We start from the raw sequence: 18,681 nt of genomic DNA, 5'->3' as shown, positions 1-18,681 counted from the left end.
CATCAAAGTGGATATAGATAGCGCCATGTGAATAAATGCATTGAAATGTATGGACTTTATAATGGCCGTCACTCGAAAACCGCCATCACACGGCCATTACTCCTATGGGAGCATTCACACGAAGTAACGTGGTGCGAATTATCAGACAGAACCCTCTGAAATCATTGGGAGTCTTCTTATCAGGGCTGATTCTGCTGCGGGTTATTAGGGCAGAATCAGCGCCACGTTTCTCCGTGTGAATGCCTCCTAAGGTTTCTGAAAAAGAAACGGCACAGCCGTGTGCATAAGTTTACATGAACCTACCGAACCAACCCTGCAGGTATACAGAAGATGGACATGAAGGGGTTATAACTAGAGATGAGTGAGTACTAGCCAGCATACAGGGGGTTAAGCGGCCAGCCGCCAGCAAAGTCTGCGAGCCGGCCGCTTCCATTCATTCCTATGGGTGCATGCCGTCTCCAACAGTACTCACTCATCTTTAGTTATAACTATATACGTTCACCTCTTTAAGGATAAGGCCCACGTTGCAGAAACGCTGGAGCTTTTTTTGTTGCAGATTTTGTTGCCTTTTTTCGAGCCAAAGCCAAGAATGGATTGAGCAGAAGGGAGACGCAGAAGAACTTCCCAGATATTTCCCATTCCTATTGTAGCCATTCTTGGCTTTGGCCCAAAAAAAATGCAACAAAGTCTGCAACAAAAAAAGCGGCGTTTCTGCAACGTGGAGCCTCGGCCTAAAGAGGTTTTCTGGGCTAAATGCTGCACATACAATGCGGCCTGTTCTCCTACCCCCGCTCTGCTGTCCCGGCAGTCTTTCCTCAGCTCCGGTCCCCGGTCACACTGATCCTGCTGAGGCTCCCATCACCGCTGTGCAGGACTGAGGACATCTCTGCTCCTGATGGGGTAGATGAGGTTTGTATTGTTTTTTTACCACCTCCCCGGCCACCTGTCTGATTAGCCAAAAACTAATTTTAGGCGTTGCCTTTTTGTTGCAGATTTTGCTGCAGTGTTTCTTTGAGCCAAAGCCAAGACTGGCTACAGAAGGAACGGGAATGTCTAGGAGGATCTTCTACTTCTTCCTTCTGCTCAATCCACTTTGGGTCAAAAAACTGCAGCAAAAAAAGCTGCAATTCTGCAAGGTGTAGCCCCAGCCGTAGTGTTATGGTAAACCTCACTGTATAATGGGTTCCCATTACAGAGGTTGGAGCCCATTATTAGTATGTCACTGATGCCAAGGCGCCGTGCACACAACTGCAGCTGTTTTCACGGATTCGCTCATAGATTTGAGTGCAGGAAATTTTTTTTGTGGATTGGTCACACGAGCCAGTAAAACACCAGTCCTGTGAATGGATCAGTCAGTATCTATGCAGTGATATCCTGGTGTGGACATCAGTGCCCTATTAGGATTTCCTCCAGGAGTTCATTGCAGGCCACCATGGCGGTAACATGTGACTGCACGTTGCGGCTGCCTGTACAGCAGTAAGACCATATGATTTGCGGTCATGTGATGCTGACAGCGTTGTCTGCTGGCCGGTGGGCTTGTGTTTCATGTGGCATGGAGGGTTGGTACAACTTGCCAGATCCCTCATTGACATGCTCGGTCCTATAACGGCGAGGTGGAAGGGAAACTTTGTAAACACCAGCATTTGCAAAACACCGACTTCCTCCTGTTCTTCTCACTTCCTGGTCTGTGGTCGGATTCTGCTTTTCAATGCTGCAAGAGTATTTATTAACCCCTCTCTGCCCAGATACACAGATATTGCTGAATATGATATGTGAATGATTTGTCCATGTGTGGTTGTATAAGAAGTGGCAGGCTGGGACCGACTCCTCTTGGGGTTTGCTATAGCTGTCACCATCAGCAGGTTCATAGATGTGTCCCTACTTTATTATAGTCATTATTATATGACCGTGCAGTGACTGGTGTGGGCGCTAGATGCAAAAAACCAAAGTAATCTCTATCCAGGCACTGCCATCTGCAGAACTAGGAGTACAGCTCTGGAGTATGGGCTAGAACTGGGGATCAGTGCAATGTATGTAACTCAGGATGGTGCTGAGAAGTGGACGTAAGCTTTATATAATATACAGGTATACATGTTTTCCACCTTCGGCCCATAGGTATGGAGTAGACATGAGCAATATTTGATGCGCTTAACCCCTTGGTGTTCGGCCGCTACCTATGGCAGGGCGGTATTTGAGCGAATACAACTCGCTCATCTCTAGTATGGAGCACTGTGGAACGTTAGGAAGGAAGATTGTAGGGAATAATGGATCTTTATGGTGAGGTCAGTGCTAGGTTTCACTATCTATATGTGGCCTTTGTATAGGTGATACATCTAAGACAATGCATTGGAGCGCAGACCTATTGGCCACAAACACTGCCATTGTTTTGCTATTCCATCAGGACTTCCGACCTTAGCACAGTCTGTAGATCTCTTCTTGCCATGCGGTCCATTAGGATCGGAACCTGAGGCGGAGGCTGGGTAGCCACGACTGAAAGTGGGTGCACTGCACCGGCATCCAGCCACGCATGCCGCTCCGGATTAGACCCAAAGAATGGTGCTAGTCCAGAGGAGGGAGCGTCTTCAGGCTGAAGCACGAGGTGACTCCACCTGAAGAATGGACATGTCGGAAGAAACGGCTCCCAGAAAAAAGACCTGAGCAGCTCCCATTGATTGGGTTTTGAGGCAGATACGGCCTCCAAATCCTGACCAAGATACTCCGTGTGAGCTTACCCTTAAGATTTGTCAGTATACACTTGGGAATGGCACGTATAAAGTGGTTCATTCTTTATACAGATTCAGAACAGCCACAGAATAAAGAGCTTTAGTGAGTGGATGTGACGTGGTGGATGTGAGGTGAGAGGAATGGCCGACTTGTTGTTTGATAATATTTCCTGCAGGTATGTCACTGTATTATACACTAGAAGGTTGTATACACTGAGCTCACATTCCCATTACTAAAGCCCAGTGCTCTTGTCCGTCATAGGATGAGGGCAACAGACTTACACTGGGATCAGACTGGCGTGTTCTGCTCATGGCTAGAATAGCAGTAACACACAGGAGCCCGGCAGTCCTCATTCACTATAATGGGGGGTCTTTCATTTGATTTGAAAATCTCCTTGGTGCAGATCTGTTTCCTCTGCTGATTTTCAGGCGGACATTGCTGTGGAGATTCTGGTGTAGGTGTGAACATGGTCTTAAGCATCGCTGGAACGACCTCTCCGTCTCCATTCACTCCAATGCCAAGAACTTTCAGGACTATTTCTTCTGTCTTGAGGCGAAGGCCCCACCTAGCGAGCCGCAGCCAAATCAGCAGGAGAACCCTGCGCACTTTCTGCTTCCAGGACACTCATATGGAAAATTCCAGCGTTTCCGTAGGTATGATTGACATGTCGCCGTGTCCGCTGTAGATATTTTCCTGTGATGTGTGGATGGGATTAGCCAGAATCTCCTGTAATACTCTGTGGCATTTACACTACGCGGGGCCTCGGCCTAAACGTCATCAGACATGATGGAAGGAAACTCCTGTCTTATCCTTTACATTAGACTGAATGAGAGGGGATGAGAACAACGGACTTCATGAACCGAAATGTGAGCTTAGCCTTATACTGTATGTTTGTGTCCTTCGACAGAAACACATCTACTTTTTTCTTTCCATTGACCTCTAAGCGGACGGCCAGCCATTTGCATCCACTAGCACGGTTTTGCAGTACCTCGTGCTCACATTGGCTGTATAATGGTCACTAACCTTGGGACTACATTTTGCATTTTCATCCATTTTTATCTCTTGTGGATATTGATGATCGTATGACTGCCACCCCAATCCCGCCATACATGAAAGCCTCCGCCTCCGGGGTCACAGCTCTCCGTCCTGTTACCGCGTCCGCTGACTAGTCATGTGCCGTCTGTATTTCTGCAACGTACGGGCTTTGTATTTCTGCAAGTGCTACCGAATAACCTCCACATTCAGTATAGAGCGACCTTCTGTAACCTCGTATCTGGTTTATATTTCTCTTCTAATGTGACACAAAGTTCCCTCCGCGTAGTCAGACGTCTCCAGTGAGTAGCACTGGTTGCGCTGGTTGCACTGGTTCTGATGGTTGTGATAGTTTACTATACAATCCATTCAAGGCATAGGTCTGTCCTATTGGTGGTCTATGAGTTCACCATCCTATAAACTTCTCTTATTCACCATCCATTTCATTCTAATAGTGATGGAGACCCCCAGACCCGAGGCCGCGCTTGCTGACACAGGTGTAGGATATCCAGGTATTTGCAGTTGGGTTATGATTGAGAAACTGATGGGGTGGAATAGAAAGCCTTCTCGGTGACTAGTCTATATCCCTGTACTTGTATGTCCGTGAGGGTCTCCATACTCACAATCCAATGCACCCACTGTGCTGACTGTCACTGGTATCTGGGGATATTGAATTCAGCATCTCTTAGGTGAGACTAGTCATTGCCAGATACCTCCCCTTCCCCATTTAGTAACACAGGCCCCGTGGCCGAACCAACCTACATGCGTATGAGGGGTTGGGAAACATCACTGGTTCGGCCAACAGGTATATAAACAATGGCCAAGTCCTGTAATGCTGTAACTGGACAAGTGCCGCTACCCCGCGCCTCGCTGTCTACCTGCGATGGTATCATTTTACTGCACTGACCCTTAATAATGTCGCCATTGCGTTGTCACGTACATGCTACTTTGGATATGTACAGAGACATAGGAAAGCTTTCATTTTAGAGGGGAAATATCTCTGTACATACAGGTCCTAGTCGGAGTCCATGCAATGTTGTACTAGGGGCCACGTCATCCCCATCACCTGCCCCTTATTCATCTTCTTGCTAAATATAGCGAGTCACAATGGAGTTGGTGCTATCTGATGCTTAGCAATATCCACAAGCACGCAGACAATAGAACGACTGAGCACATGGAACCGAACCATCCTTTACCTGGATTTGGAGACTTGCCTGTAGTAGGTGAAGTATTAGGTAACTTGTGCCCCCATCTGGTGCCCCCATCCACTATGTGTACTACATTATACATTCTCTCCAGCCCCCCTACAGCAAAGCAAGGTGATATAGGAATAATTAAAGGGATTCTCCAGGGAATACAATGCTAAGTGACTTAATGATTGGCCAATCCTAGTAAATAACAGTGATATTCTCTGATCCCTGGCGGCGCCGTCTCTGCTTCCTGGTCCTGCTCAGCCGATCACTGATCAGAGCAGGTCACCTCGGCGGCCCGTGATTGGCTGAGCAGCACTTCCTGCCATTTCCTGTGTGGTGATCTGAACCAGGAAGTGGAGAGCAGGCGGGGATCGGGGGGGGGACAAAATCAATAACATAGATTGGAAATTGTGATAACAGAAGGGGTAGGTGTCATGTGGGTCCCTATCGATACAAGAAGGGGGTACATAGAGGTCATAGAGGCTTCAGGGGTCCTGGTAGTGACGAATTTTAATAGGTAAGAAACCTTGAACATAGATGTGGTCTGTACGGGTGCAGCGATGTTGTTGGGGTCACCTGCTCCTGAAATGTTTGCCCCTAAATCCTCAGGGAGCTTTAGTGTTCGATGTCGCCCTCGTATAATCTCACTCGCCAGGTCTTACACTAAAGCTGACACGTGCAAGAAGCAGAAGACGCTCCGAGATCAACTGCAGGACACGAGATGAGATGTCTAAGGCGATAGATGACGATACACGAGAGAAATGAAGCCTTGGGAAACCCCGAGAGTGGAGGGGACGGGCGGGGACGCTGGTGTCTTGTTATTCTGTCCCTGTGGACTCTTCAGTAACTAAGGGGGGGAGGGGGGTTGTAATGATCTCTATTATTGTGACATCACTAATGAGTCATAAAGTGTCCTGCTGTAAAGGTTATCAGTCTTATTATGAGAGGTGCACGATAACCGGCCGGGTGACTCAAAAACCGAGAGCAGACCCTGACACAAGAGATAAAGGAAAAAATAGCTAAGGCCAGGAAGACGAAAAAGTCTACATGAGAGGCCTAGGGGCAATCCTCACAGAGTACCTGAGCCCAGAGGGGCAATCCTCATAGAGAACCTGAGCCCAGACGGGCAATCCTCATAGAGTACCTGAGCCCAGACAGGCAATCCTCATAGAGTACCTGAGCCCAGAGGGACAATCCTCATAGAGTACCTGAGCCCAGACGGGCAATCCTCATAGAGAACCTGAGCCCAGACGGGCAATCCTCATAGAGGACCTGAGCTCAGACGGACAATCCTCATAGAGGACCTGAGCTCAGACGGACAATCCTCATAGAGTACCTGAGCCCAGACGGGCAATCCTCATAGAGAACCTGAGCCCAGACGGGCAATCCTCATAGAGGACCTGAGCTCAGACGGACAATCCTCATAGAGGACCTGAGCTCAGACGGACAATCCTCATAGAGTACCTGAGCCCAGACGGGCAATCCTCATAGAGAACCTGAGCCCAGACGGGCAATCCTCATAGAGGACCTGAGCCCAGACGGGCAATCCTCATAGAGTACCTGAGCCCAGACGGGCAATCCTCATAGAGAACCTGAGCCCAGACGGGCAATCCTCATAGAGTACCTGAGCCCAGAGAGGCAATCCTCATAGAGGACCTGAGCCCAGACGGGCAATCCTCATAGAGTACCTGAGCCCAGACGGGCAATCCTCATAGAGTACCTGAGCCCAGACAGGCAATCCTCATAGAGTACCTGAGCCCAGACGGGCAATCCTCATAGAGTACCTGAGCCCAGACGGGCAATCCTCATAGAGTACCTGAGCCCAGACGGACAATCCTCATAGAGTACCTGAGCCCAGACGGGCAATCCTCATAGAGTACCTGAGCCCAGACGGGCAATCCTCATAGAGTACCTGAGCCCAGACGGGCAATCCTCATAGAGTACCTGAGCCCAGACGGGCAATCCTCATAGAGTACCTGAGCCCAGACGGGCAATCCTCATAGAGTACCTGAGCCCAGACGGGCAATCCTCATAGAGTACCTGAGCCCAGACGGGCAATCCTCATAGAGTACCTGAGCCCAGACGGGCAATCCTCATAGAGTACCTGAGCCCAGACGGGCAATCCTCATAGAGAACCTGAGCCCAGACGGGCAATCCTCATAGAGAACCTGAGCCCAGACGGGCAATCCTCATAGAGTACCTGAGCTCAGACGGGCAATCCTCATAGAGTACCTGAGCCCAGACGGACAATCCTCATAGAGAACCTGAGCCCAGACGGGCAATCCTCATAGAGAACCTGAGCCCAGACGGGCAATCCTCATAGAGAACCTGAGCCCAGACGGACAATCCTCATAGAGAACCTGAGCCCAGACGGGCAATCCTCATAGAGAACCTGAGCCCAGACGGGCAATCCTCATAGAGTACCTGAGCCCAGACGGGCAATCCTCATAGAGAACCTGAGCCCAGACGGGCAATTCTCATTGAGTACCTGAGCCCAGACGGGCAATCCTCATAGAGTACCTGAGCCCAGAGGGGTAATCCTCATAGAGTACCTGAGCCCAGACGGGCAATCCTCATAGAGTACCTGAGCCCAGACGGGCAATCCTCATAGAGTACCTAAGCCCAGACGGACAATCCTCATAGAGTACCTGAGCCCAGACGGGCAATCCTCATAGAGTACCTGAACCCAGACGGGCAATCCTCATAGAGTACCTGAGCCCAGACGGGCAATCCTCATAGAGTACCTGAGCTCAGACCAGCAATCCTCATAGAGAACTTGAGCCCAGACGGGCAATCCTCATAGAGTACCTGAGCCCAGACGGGCAATCCTCATAGAGTACCTGAGCCCAGAGGGACAATCCTCATAGAGTACCTGAGCCCAGAGGGACAATCCTCATAGAGTACCTAAGCCCAGACGGGCAATCCTCATAGAGTACCTGAGCCCAGACGGGCAATCCTCATAGAGTACCTGAGCCCAGACGGGCAATCCTCATAGAGTACCTGAGCCCAGACGGGCAATCCTCATAGAGAACCTGAGCCCAGACGGGCAATCCTCATAGAGAACCTGAGCCCAGACGGACAATCCTCATAGAGAACCTGTCAGAATCTGTGTGTTAGAACCTGTGTTTCATCATCATGTGAAGATGCTGTTCCAAGGATCTCCACTGGTGGCCGCTATTCAAATGTCATTACTACTCCCACCACTGGAGGCTGCTGTTCCCTGACTCTTGCCCACAGTTAATATGGCGAGTATTGCTTCATGACCATGGCCATCTTGTTTCCTGTTGGCGGCCATCTTGTTTCCTGTTTGGCCCTATATATAGCCAGAGCATATTATAAACAATGCTTGAGTATTGTGTTTGTTCCCAGTCCTCTAGCTCTGAGGTATTCTTGCTCAGTATACCTTGGCTTCTCCTGCTTACCCGCTCCGTGTACTGACTCCTGGCTTCTCCTGCTTACCCGCTCCGTGTATCGACTCCTGGCTTCATCTGACTACCCGCCCCGTGTACCGACTCCTGGCTTCACCCGACTACCCGCTCTGTGTACCGACTCCTGGCTTCATCTGACTACCCGCTCCGTGTACCGACTCCTGGCTTCACCCGACTACCCGCTCTGTGCACCAACCTCTGGCTATCCATCGACCAAGTCTCCTACTCCGCTGTGTCTGCCGTCCTTCCTGGCTATTGGATTCCAGCTGTATCACCAGTATCGTAACAGAACCTGAGCCCAGACGGGCAATCCTCATAGAGAACCTGAGCCCAGACGGGCAATCCTCATAGAGAACCTGAGCCCAGACGGGCAATCCTCATAGAGTACCTGAGCCCAGACGGACAATCCTCATAGAGTACCTGAGCCCAGACGGGCAATCCTCATAGAGAACCTGAGCCCAGACGGACAATCCTCATAGAGAACCTGAGCCCAGACGGGCAATCCTCATAGAGTACCTGAGCCCAGACGGGCAATCCTCATAGAGTACCTGAGCCCAGACGGGCAATCCTCATAGAGAACCTGAGCCCAGACGGGCAATCCTCATAGAGTACCTGAGTCCAGACGGGCAATCCTCATAGAGTACCTGAGCCCAGACGGAAAATCCTCATAGAGAACCTGAGCCCAGACGGGCAATCCTCATAGAGTACCTGAGCCCAGACGGGCAATCCTCATAGAGTACCTGAGTCCAGACGGGCAATCCTCAACTCCTTCTAATGGAAGATGCAAACACTGCACCCTGCACCCAGATCCCCTCCCCCTCCCATATGGCTATGACACACTAGACTTGCTTCTTTGTAGTTCAGCCTCCCCAATGTTTCCGATCAGACGCCATCTTGTATTTGTACCTGCTGGGAGGACGTTGTGGTCCCATCTAATAGAACATATGTATACAAGGTGGCTTCCAGGGTGTGTCCCATCACCACCACAATCTCTTCCGAACCCCTTATATGCTGTTGTAGGGTTGGTTAGCGACATTGCGCCCTTTTAATCCATGTGCATTGTTTAGTTCGCAGGGTATGGCCGTGTCTGCCGGAGGACCACTTTATTAGGGGATGGCAACCACAGGTAAGAGGGATAATCAGGAGATGCCGCCGCGCCACGGTGGTACCAAACAGATCATTCGCATACAGATGACAAGGAGACTTCCAGAAATATTGCACAAGGAAGGTAAGTTCACTACCCCAGTAACTGCCCTCAGACTGTGACACCATCATGGCTGTATCTGAATCTGTATTTCCCAGACATCCCCTTTAAGGATCTACTGGTGGTTTAGTGTCCCAAATACACATGACGGGTTCCCTTTAACATGCCCCCCGTATACACAGCCCGACTGAGCACCAAAACATGTAAAGAACTGAGGGAGTGTTATAGGAGCTCCTTGTTGTGTGAGGGCACCGGTCACATGTGCTGAACCCTATGGGGGTAAAGACGCAACGCAAACAGTCACAAAGCCGCGGCCCAACAGACTTGTGTTCTGGTAATGTCACAGTTCTTATACATCAAGACTCTGCTTAGAACCAAGACGTCTTGGAAGGAGCAGAACATGTATTATTATATAGAGTACAGGCTACGAGACCAAACTATAGTCACGTCAAGATACAGTGTATACAAGTTACAGTATACTGCCATCATACGTCATAGAGGGCAATCCTCCAACTCGTACGGCCTCCCCAATACCCCTCATATAAAGGGGGGCCGGGTAATAATTATTTGTAAGTGCAGAGTCTGCAAGGTCTTAAAGAACTCATTTTATATCAACATTCCCTCCAAGGTTTTACTGCTCCAGAGACTCGGCCTCACTATCAGCTCAAAGTCACAGACTATCCCCTGACACCGGGAGATCATGAACATGGTGGTCCGGACCGATTCACTCTCTGACATCATCATCCAACCACAAACTATCCTAATACAAAGATTCATATTATGACATCACAATACAAAGACTGTGAGTGCACCGATCTCACCCAATCACAGACTGACCTGGTATATACATTGTGACCTCACTGCTTACTCTGTGACATCACCATCCAATCACAGACTTACCTGCTATATACAATGTGACATCACTGCTCACTCTGTGACATCACCGTCCAATCACAGACTGATGTGTTACTGTATATAGACTATGTGACCTTCGTACTTACACAATGTGACATCATTACCCAATCACAGACTGACCTGTTACTGTATACAGACTATATATACAGACTGACCTGTTACTGTATACAGACTGTATATACAGACTATATGACGTGACTCCTTCCACCCCTCCACACACAGACCTGCCATATAGACTTTAGGCTCTTGTGCGGACACTTCAGGGATTTCCCAGTAAGTGACATGTCAGGGGGAACGACTGCGGGATCAGACTACACTGGTTAGTCTGTAGTCTGTAACCATGAAGATGCATAGTTCTGCATAGCACCTGTATACATCAAATGGTAGCAGATAATTAGAGTAATTTGCCTGAACTTTGGATGTATCAGAACAATGCAGACAATTACTTGTAGAGGTGGATGTGCCCTGTAATAGGATCGTGCTGCCTCTATATTATCTTTTCTGTCGGCGTTATTACGTTGTCAGCCATGTTGTTCTCCTTTGCTCACCAGGGGTCTCATCCGCACTCTGTACCAGTGGTCAGCCAGGGGCGGGGTAGTGTAACCCTCTTACAGTCATCTCCCACCCCAAGACAAGCAGCTTATGTTTGGCCGCTGCTTCATCATCCTCCACTATACACAGGATACCCCGGGAGTGCGGCAACAAGTCCGCTGTGAGACCCCTGCACCACTCACGTGTATGGGACTGCTGAAGATCACCACGTATCGGATCAGACGGTGACTTATCACATAGGCCATGTGTCTGGACATGAGGAGTGAGGTTATTTCTGGTCACTATTAGCAGTTTTCCCCTCTGCAGCCTATACATCTCTCTGATCCGCCATACACTGTACAGTGAGTAGAGGAGAATCTGCTCTGTATCCGTGTGGTGTCAGGATCCTGCAGGACATATACAGAGAAGTACTGACCTGTACTGATATGATGTTTTAGTTGTGTTAGAAAGTTTCTACTCAGCTTAAGCCTGTTTTGTTCTCTTTATCTCCTGCCCACTCCTCATAAGGGGAGGGTCTAACTGAGATTTTTGCAGGTGGATTTTGAGATGGAAAACCTCTCCCCCCTCTCTTATTCATTGTTATAGCAGTCCGGCAGATTTTTACAGACTTGAGACGTGCGAGTCTTGTGACCCGCCTTCTGTCTTGAGACGAGCATTGATTTTTAGTGTGACAGAGGAAGAGGAGCAGGGAAACCGTCTGATAAGAGCCATCACTCTCCGATAAGATATCTGCGGAGTTACTTACTATCGCCTGAAGTATCCAAATCATGCAAAGTTTGTTGAAATGATAGGGACTGCTTAAAGGTCCCCCGCCACTCCGACTCTGCACAGGTCCCCCGCCACTCCGACTCTGCACAGGTCCCCCGCCACTCCGACTCTGCACAGGTCCCCCGCCACTCCGACTCTGCACAGGTCCCCCGCCACTCCAACTCTGCACAGGTCTCCCGCCACTCCGACTCTGCACAGATCCCCCGCCACTCCGACTCTGCACAGGTCTCCCGCCACTTCGACTCTGCACAGGTCCCCCGCCACTCCGACTCTGCACAGGTCTCCCGCCACTTCGACTCTGCACATGTCCCCCGCCACTCCGACTCTGCACAGGTCCCCCACCACTCCGACTCTGCACAGGTCCCCCGCCACTCCGACTCTGCACAGGTCCCCCGCCACTCCGACTCTGCACAGGTCCCCCGCCACTCCGACTCTGCACAGGTCCCCCGCCACTCCGACTCTGCACAGGTCCCCCGCCACTCCGATTGTGCACAGGTCCCCCGCCACTCCGACTCTGCACAGTTCTCCCGCCACTCCGATTGTGCACAGGTCTCTCGCCACTCCGACTCTGCACAGTTCTCCCGCCACTCCGACTCTGCACGGATCCCTCACCACTCCGACTCTGCACAGGTCCCCCGCCACTCCGATTGTGCACAGGTCCCCTGCCACTCCGACTCTGCACAGTTCTCCCGCCACTCCGATTGTGCACAGGTCTTTCGCCACTCCGACTCTGCACAGTTCTCCCGCCACTCCGACTCTGCACGGGTCCCTCACCACTCCGACTCTGCACGGGTCCCTCACCACTCCGACTCTGCACAGGTCCCCCGCCACTCCGACTCTGCACAGTTCTCCCGCCACTCCGACTCTGCACGGGTCCCTCACCACTCCGACTCTGCACAGGTCCCCCGCCACTCCGATTGTGCACAGGTCCCCCGCCACTCCGACTCTGCACAGGTCCCCCGCCACTCCGATTGTGCACAGGTCCCCTGCCACTCCGACTCTGCACAGTTCTCCTGCCACTCTGATTGTGCACAGGTCTCTCGCCACTCCGACTCTGCACAGGTCCCTCACCACTCCGACTCTGCACAGGTCTCCTGCCGCTCACTTCTTCCTGGTCCGCCCCGACACACAGTAAATACTACCCAGCCAATCACTGGTGAGGTCACGGCCGGGGCCTTGTTGGTCATTCCCTCTGTGTCGGGAGGAACCATGTCACCTCTGAAAAGGAGCACAGAAGGATCCTGTATATCAGGGGTAGGGAACGTACGGATAACTACCCAGCATGCTGTTCTTGGAACTCCTATGGAAGCGAATGGAGCATGCTGGGAGTTGTAGTTTCACAGCAGCCGGAGAGCCGAAGGTTCCCTACCCCGGCCTTATATCATTCTAAACATCTCTTACAAGCTCATTGTCAAAAAATGTTCCCTTGGACCCCCAGCCTGACCTGCATAGTAATGGGGAGATGCCAGGACCACATTCACATGATGTGTAACATCTCTCTGACCCCAATCCTTCTTCTAATGACCTCATTTGACCGTGAATAGTTCTAGATCATTATCTGGCCACCGATCCTGGTGTAATTGTCTGCAAGAGGATGTAGATCACAAAACAAAGGCCGGCTCTCACACCGCCGCTGAGCCCCATAGCCTGACTTCCGAGTCCCATACACTTGTATACGACTGTCATCATCTGTTCACACGGTTACACCCAGTTACATGGATCGGCTGCAACAAATAAAAACCGCTGCAAAAAGCATCAAAAATACTCAGGAAGTCTATGGAGAGCCAAACAGGGAAAACTACAAAACGGATCAAAGAGAGAGAGGCCTTTATAGTACAAGACCCCCTGAGAACCCTGCACTGCGGACTAATACTCATCTCATGTCTCTGAAATACTCTGTGCTGCTGGAATCCTGATACTCACAGTCTATTATCAGTGGCATAACTAGGAATGGCGGGGGTTGCGCACTCTATTATACCCCAAACTGGCCCCTGCACACAGTATTATGTCCCATAGTGACCCCTGCACACAGTATTATGTCCCATAGTGGTCCCTGCACACAGTATTATGTCCCCATAGTGGCCCCTGCACACAGTATTATCCCCCATAGTGGCCCCTGCACACAGTATTATCCCCCATAGTGACCCCTGCACACAGTATTATGTCCCAGAGTGGTCCCTGCACACAGTATTATGTCCCATAGTGGCCCCTGCACACAGTATTATGTCCCCATAGTGGCCCCTGCACACAGTATTATGTCCCATAGTGGCCCCTGCACACAGTATTATCCCCCATAGTGGCCCCTGCACACAGTATTATGTCCCATAGTGACCCCTGCCCACAGTATTATCCCCCATAGTGGCCCCTGCACACAGTATTATCCCCCATAGTGACCCCTGCACACAGTATTATGTCCCATAGTGGTCCCTGCACACAGTATTATGTCCCATAGTGGCCCCTGCACACAGTATTATGTCCCCATAGTGGCCCCTGCACACAGTATTATGTCCCATAGTGGCCCCTGCACACAGTATTATCCCCCATAGTGGCCCCTGCACACAGTATTATACCCCATAGTGGCCCCTGCACACAGTATTATGTCCCCATAGTGGCCCCTGCACACAGTATTATGTCCCATAGTGGCCCCTGCACACAGTATTATCCCCCATAGTGGCCCCTGCACACAGTATTATGTCCCATAGTGGCCCCTGCACACAGTATTATGTCCCCATAGTGGCCCCTGCACACAGTATTATGTCCCATAGTGGCCCCTGCACACAGTATTATGTCCCCATAGTGGCCCCTGCACACAGTATTATGTCCCATAGTGGCCCCTGCACACAGTATTATACCCCATAGTGACCCCTGCACACAGTATTATGTCCCATAGTGGTCCCTGCACACAGTATTATGTCCCATAGTGGCCCCTGCACACAGTATTATGTCCCCATAGTGGCCCCTGCACACAGTATTATGTCCCATAGTGGCCCCTGCACACAGTATTATGTCCCATAGTGGCCCCTGCACACAGTATTATGTCCCATAGTGGCCCCTGCACACAGTATTATGCCCCATAGTGACCCCTGCACACAGTATTATACCCCATAGTGGCCCCTGCACACAGTATTATCCCCCATAGTGGCCCCTGCACACAGTATTATCCCCCATAGTGGCCCCTGCACACAGTATTATCCCCCATAGTGGCCCCTGCACACAGTATTATCCCCCATAGTGGCCCCTGCACACAGTATTATCCCCCATAGTGGCCCCTGCACACAGTATTATGTCCCATAGTGGCCCCTGCACACAGTATTATCCCCCATAGTGACCCCTGCACACAGTATTATCCCCCATAGTGACCCCTGCACACAGTATTATGTCCCATAGTGGTCCCTGCACACAGTATTATGTCCCATAGTGGCCCCTGCACACAGTATTATGTCCCCATAGTGGCCCCTGCACACAGTATTATGTCCCATAGTGGCCCCTGCACACAGTATTATGTCCCATAGTGGCCCCTGCACACAGTATTATGTCCCATAGTGGCCCCTGCACACAGTATTATGCCCCATAGTGACCCCTGCACACAGTATTATACCCCATAGTGGCCCCTGCACACAGTATTATCCCCCATAGTGGCCCCTGCACACAGTATTATCCCCCATAGTGGCCCCTGCACACAGTATTATCCCCCATAGTGGCCCCTGCACACAGTATTATCCCCCATAGTGGCCCCTGCACACAGTATTATGTCCCATAGTGGCCCCTGCACACAGTATTATCCCCCATAGTGACCCCTGCACACACTATTATGCTCCATAGTGGCCCCTGCACACAGTATTATCCCCCATAGTGACCCCTGCACACAGTATTATGTCCCATAGTGACCCCTGCACACAGTATTATCCCCCATAGTGGCCCCTGCACACAGTATTATGTCCCATAGTGGCCCCTGCACACAGTATTATGTCCCATAGTGGCCCCTGTACACAGTATTATGTCCCATAGTGTCCCCTGCACACAGTATTATGTCCCATAGTGACCCCTGCACACAGTATTATCCCCCATAGTGGCCCCTGCACACAGTATTATGTCCCCATAGTGGCCCCTGCACACAGTATTATGTCCCCATAGTGGCCCCTGCACACAGTATTATCCCCCATAGTGGCCCCTGCACACAGTATTATGTCCCATAGTGACCCCTGCACACAGTATTATCCCCCATAGTGACCCCTGCACACAGTATTATCCCCCATAGTGACCCCTGCACACAGTATTATCCCCCATAGTGACCCCTGCACACAGTATTATCCCCCATAGTGGCCCCTGCACACAGTATTATCCCCCATAGTGACCCCTGCACACAGTATTATGTCCCATAGTGGCCCCTGCACACAGTATTACACCCCATAGTGACCCCTGCACACAGTATTATCCCCCATAGTGGCCCCTGCACACAGTATTATGTCCCATAGTGGCCCCTGCACACAGTATTATGTCCCATAGTGGCCCCTGCACACAGTATTATGTCCCATAGTGGCCCCTGCACACAGTATTATGTCCCATAGTGACCCCTGCACACAGTATTATATCCCATAGTGGCCCCTGCACACAGTATTATACCCCATAGTGGCCCCTGCACACAGTATTATGTCCCATAGTGGCCCCTGCACACAATATTATGTCCCATAGTGACCCCTGCACACAGTATTATATCCCATAGTGACCCCTGCACACAGTATTATCCCCCATAGTGGCCCCTGCACACAGTATTATGTCCCATAGTGGCCCCTGCACACAGTATTATGTCCCATAGTGACCCCTGCACACAGTATTATGTCCCATAGTGACCCCTGCACAAATCCCCAAGTACATATTCATATCCCCATCACTTGTGTTACTTGGCAACCTCAGCTCCGTCCCTTTCATTCTTTTACTTGTTTTCTTGAGTTTCTCCATCTGAATGACTTTCCCTCTCTAGCACAGTCCACACTTGACTCATCTTTAACTGGTGCTTTCTTGTATTGCCATAAGGAAACCACAGTGGCACTGACGCTCCTTCCTCTCTGCTGCCCGTCATAGGCTGGCAGTGACTCAAGGACCATCTTATGAAGGATCTGCATTGGGCACTTATGGTAAGGAAAGCAACATTGCAAAATTGTGAATTGCACGGCGGCCCCGGGATGTCCTGTACTCAGACCACCATGTTATAGGACACCACGCAACCCTGAGCCCTGCAAGATATTGTGTTAGGCCATTGATACTTCTATCTCTTCCTTTATTACAGCTGACACCGGGGCTGACACTCAGCTTTCCCAAACCCCTGAATAACAGATCTTTCTAATTTCACAGCACCAGCTTAAGCAAAGGATTGGTCCAGACATGACCGAATATACAAAAATCAGGACCCTCAACTTTATGATGACTGTATTGTAGAAATCACAACGTGTGAATACAGCCTGTGCTTTCTTCAGCAAACTTTATTAATACAGTCCTATCTATCATCTATCTATCTATCTATCATCTATCTATCTATCTATCTATCTCCTATCTATCTATCTATCTATCTATCTATCTATCTATCTCCTATCTATCTATCTCCTATCTATCTATCTATCTATCTATCTATCTATCTATCTATCTCCTATCTATCTATCTATCTATCTATCTATCTCCTATCTATCTATCTCCTATCTATCTATCTATCTATCTATCTATCTATCTATCTATCTATCTCCTATCTATCTATCTATCTATCTATCTATCTATCTATCTATCTATCTATCTCCTATCTATCTATTTATCTATCTATCTATCTATCTATCTATCTATCTCCTATCTATCTATCTCCTATCTATCTATCTATCTATCTATCTATCTATCTATCTCCTATCTATCTATCTATCTATCTATCTATCTCCTATCTATCTATTTATCTATCTATCTATCTCCTATCTATCTATCTATCTATCTATCTATCTATCTCCTATCTATCTGTCTATCTATCTGTCTATCTATCTATCTATCTCCTATCTATCTATCTATCTCCTATCTATCTATCTATCTATCTATCTATCTATCTCCTATCTATCTATCTATCTATCTATCTATCTATCTATCTCCTATCTATCTATCTATCTATCTATCTATCTCCTATCTATCTATCTATCTATCTATCTATCTCCTATCTATCTATCTATCTATCTATCTATCTATCTATCTCCTATCTATCTATTTATCTATCTATCTATCTATCTTCTATCTATCTATCTATCTATCTATCTATCTATCTATCTATCTCCTATCTATCTATCTATCTATCTATCTATCTATCTATCTATCTCCTATCTATCTATCTATCTATCTATCTATCTATCTATCTATCTCCTATCTATCTATCTATCTATCTATCTATCTATCTCCTATCTATCTATCTATCTATCTATCTATCTATCTCCTATCTATCTATCTATCTATCTATCTATCTATCTATCTATCTCCTATCTATCTATCTCCTATCTATCTATCTATCTATCTATCTATCTATCTCCTATCTATCTATCTATCTATCTATCTATCTCCTATCTATCTATCTATCTATCTATCTATCTATCTATCTATCTATCTCCTATCTATCTATCTATCTATCTATCTATCTATCTATCTCCTATCTATCTATCTATCTATCTATCTATCTATCTCCTATCTATCTATCTATCTATCTATCTATCTATCTATCTATCTCTATATAGATAGCACATGGGCAGCCCAGTATGATATATAGGATACAATATTCTGTATATCTATTAGTCAGTTGTTATTTGCACAATCCCTGTGATATTTTCAGTCCTTACCATTGCATTAC

General features: G+C 48.9%; 2 protein-coding genes across 2 annotated transcripts in view; one reads left to right on the top strand and one right to left on the bottom strand.

Moving 5' to 3' along the window:
* PIK3R5 (phosphoinositide-3-kinase regulatory subunit 5) overlaps positions 1–18,681 on the bottom strand; it is a 77,307-nt gene that overhangs the window by 58,434 nt on the left and 192 nt on the right. The gene's annotated exons all lie outside the window — the stretch shown is intronic.
* NTN1 (netrin 1) overlaps positions 9,562–18,681 on the top strand; it is a 197,644-nt gene continuing 188,524 nt past the window's right edge. The window contains exon 1 of the mRNA XM_075279300.1: positions 9,562–9,605. The gene's annotated coding sequence lies outside the window, so the exon portion shown is untranslated. The remainder of the gene's footprint in view (positions 9,606–18,681) is intronic.

The sequence above is a fragment of the Leptodactylus fuscus genome, chromosome 6, assembly GCF_031893055.1.
Source record: "Leptodactylus fuscus isolate aLepFus1 chromosome 6, aLepFus1.hap2, whole genome shotgun sequence".
Lineage (NCBI taxonomy): Eukaryota > Metazoa > Chordata > Amphibia > Anura > Leptodactylidae > Leptodactylus > Leptodactylus fuscus.
Note: the sequence above shows the minus strand (reverse complement) of the source record. Positions and strands in the feature narration are given on the sequence as shown.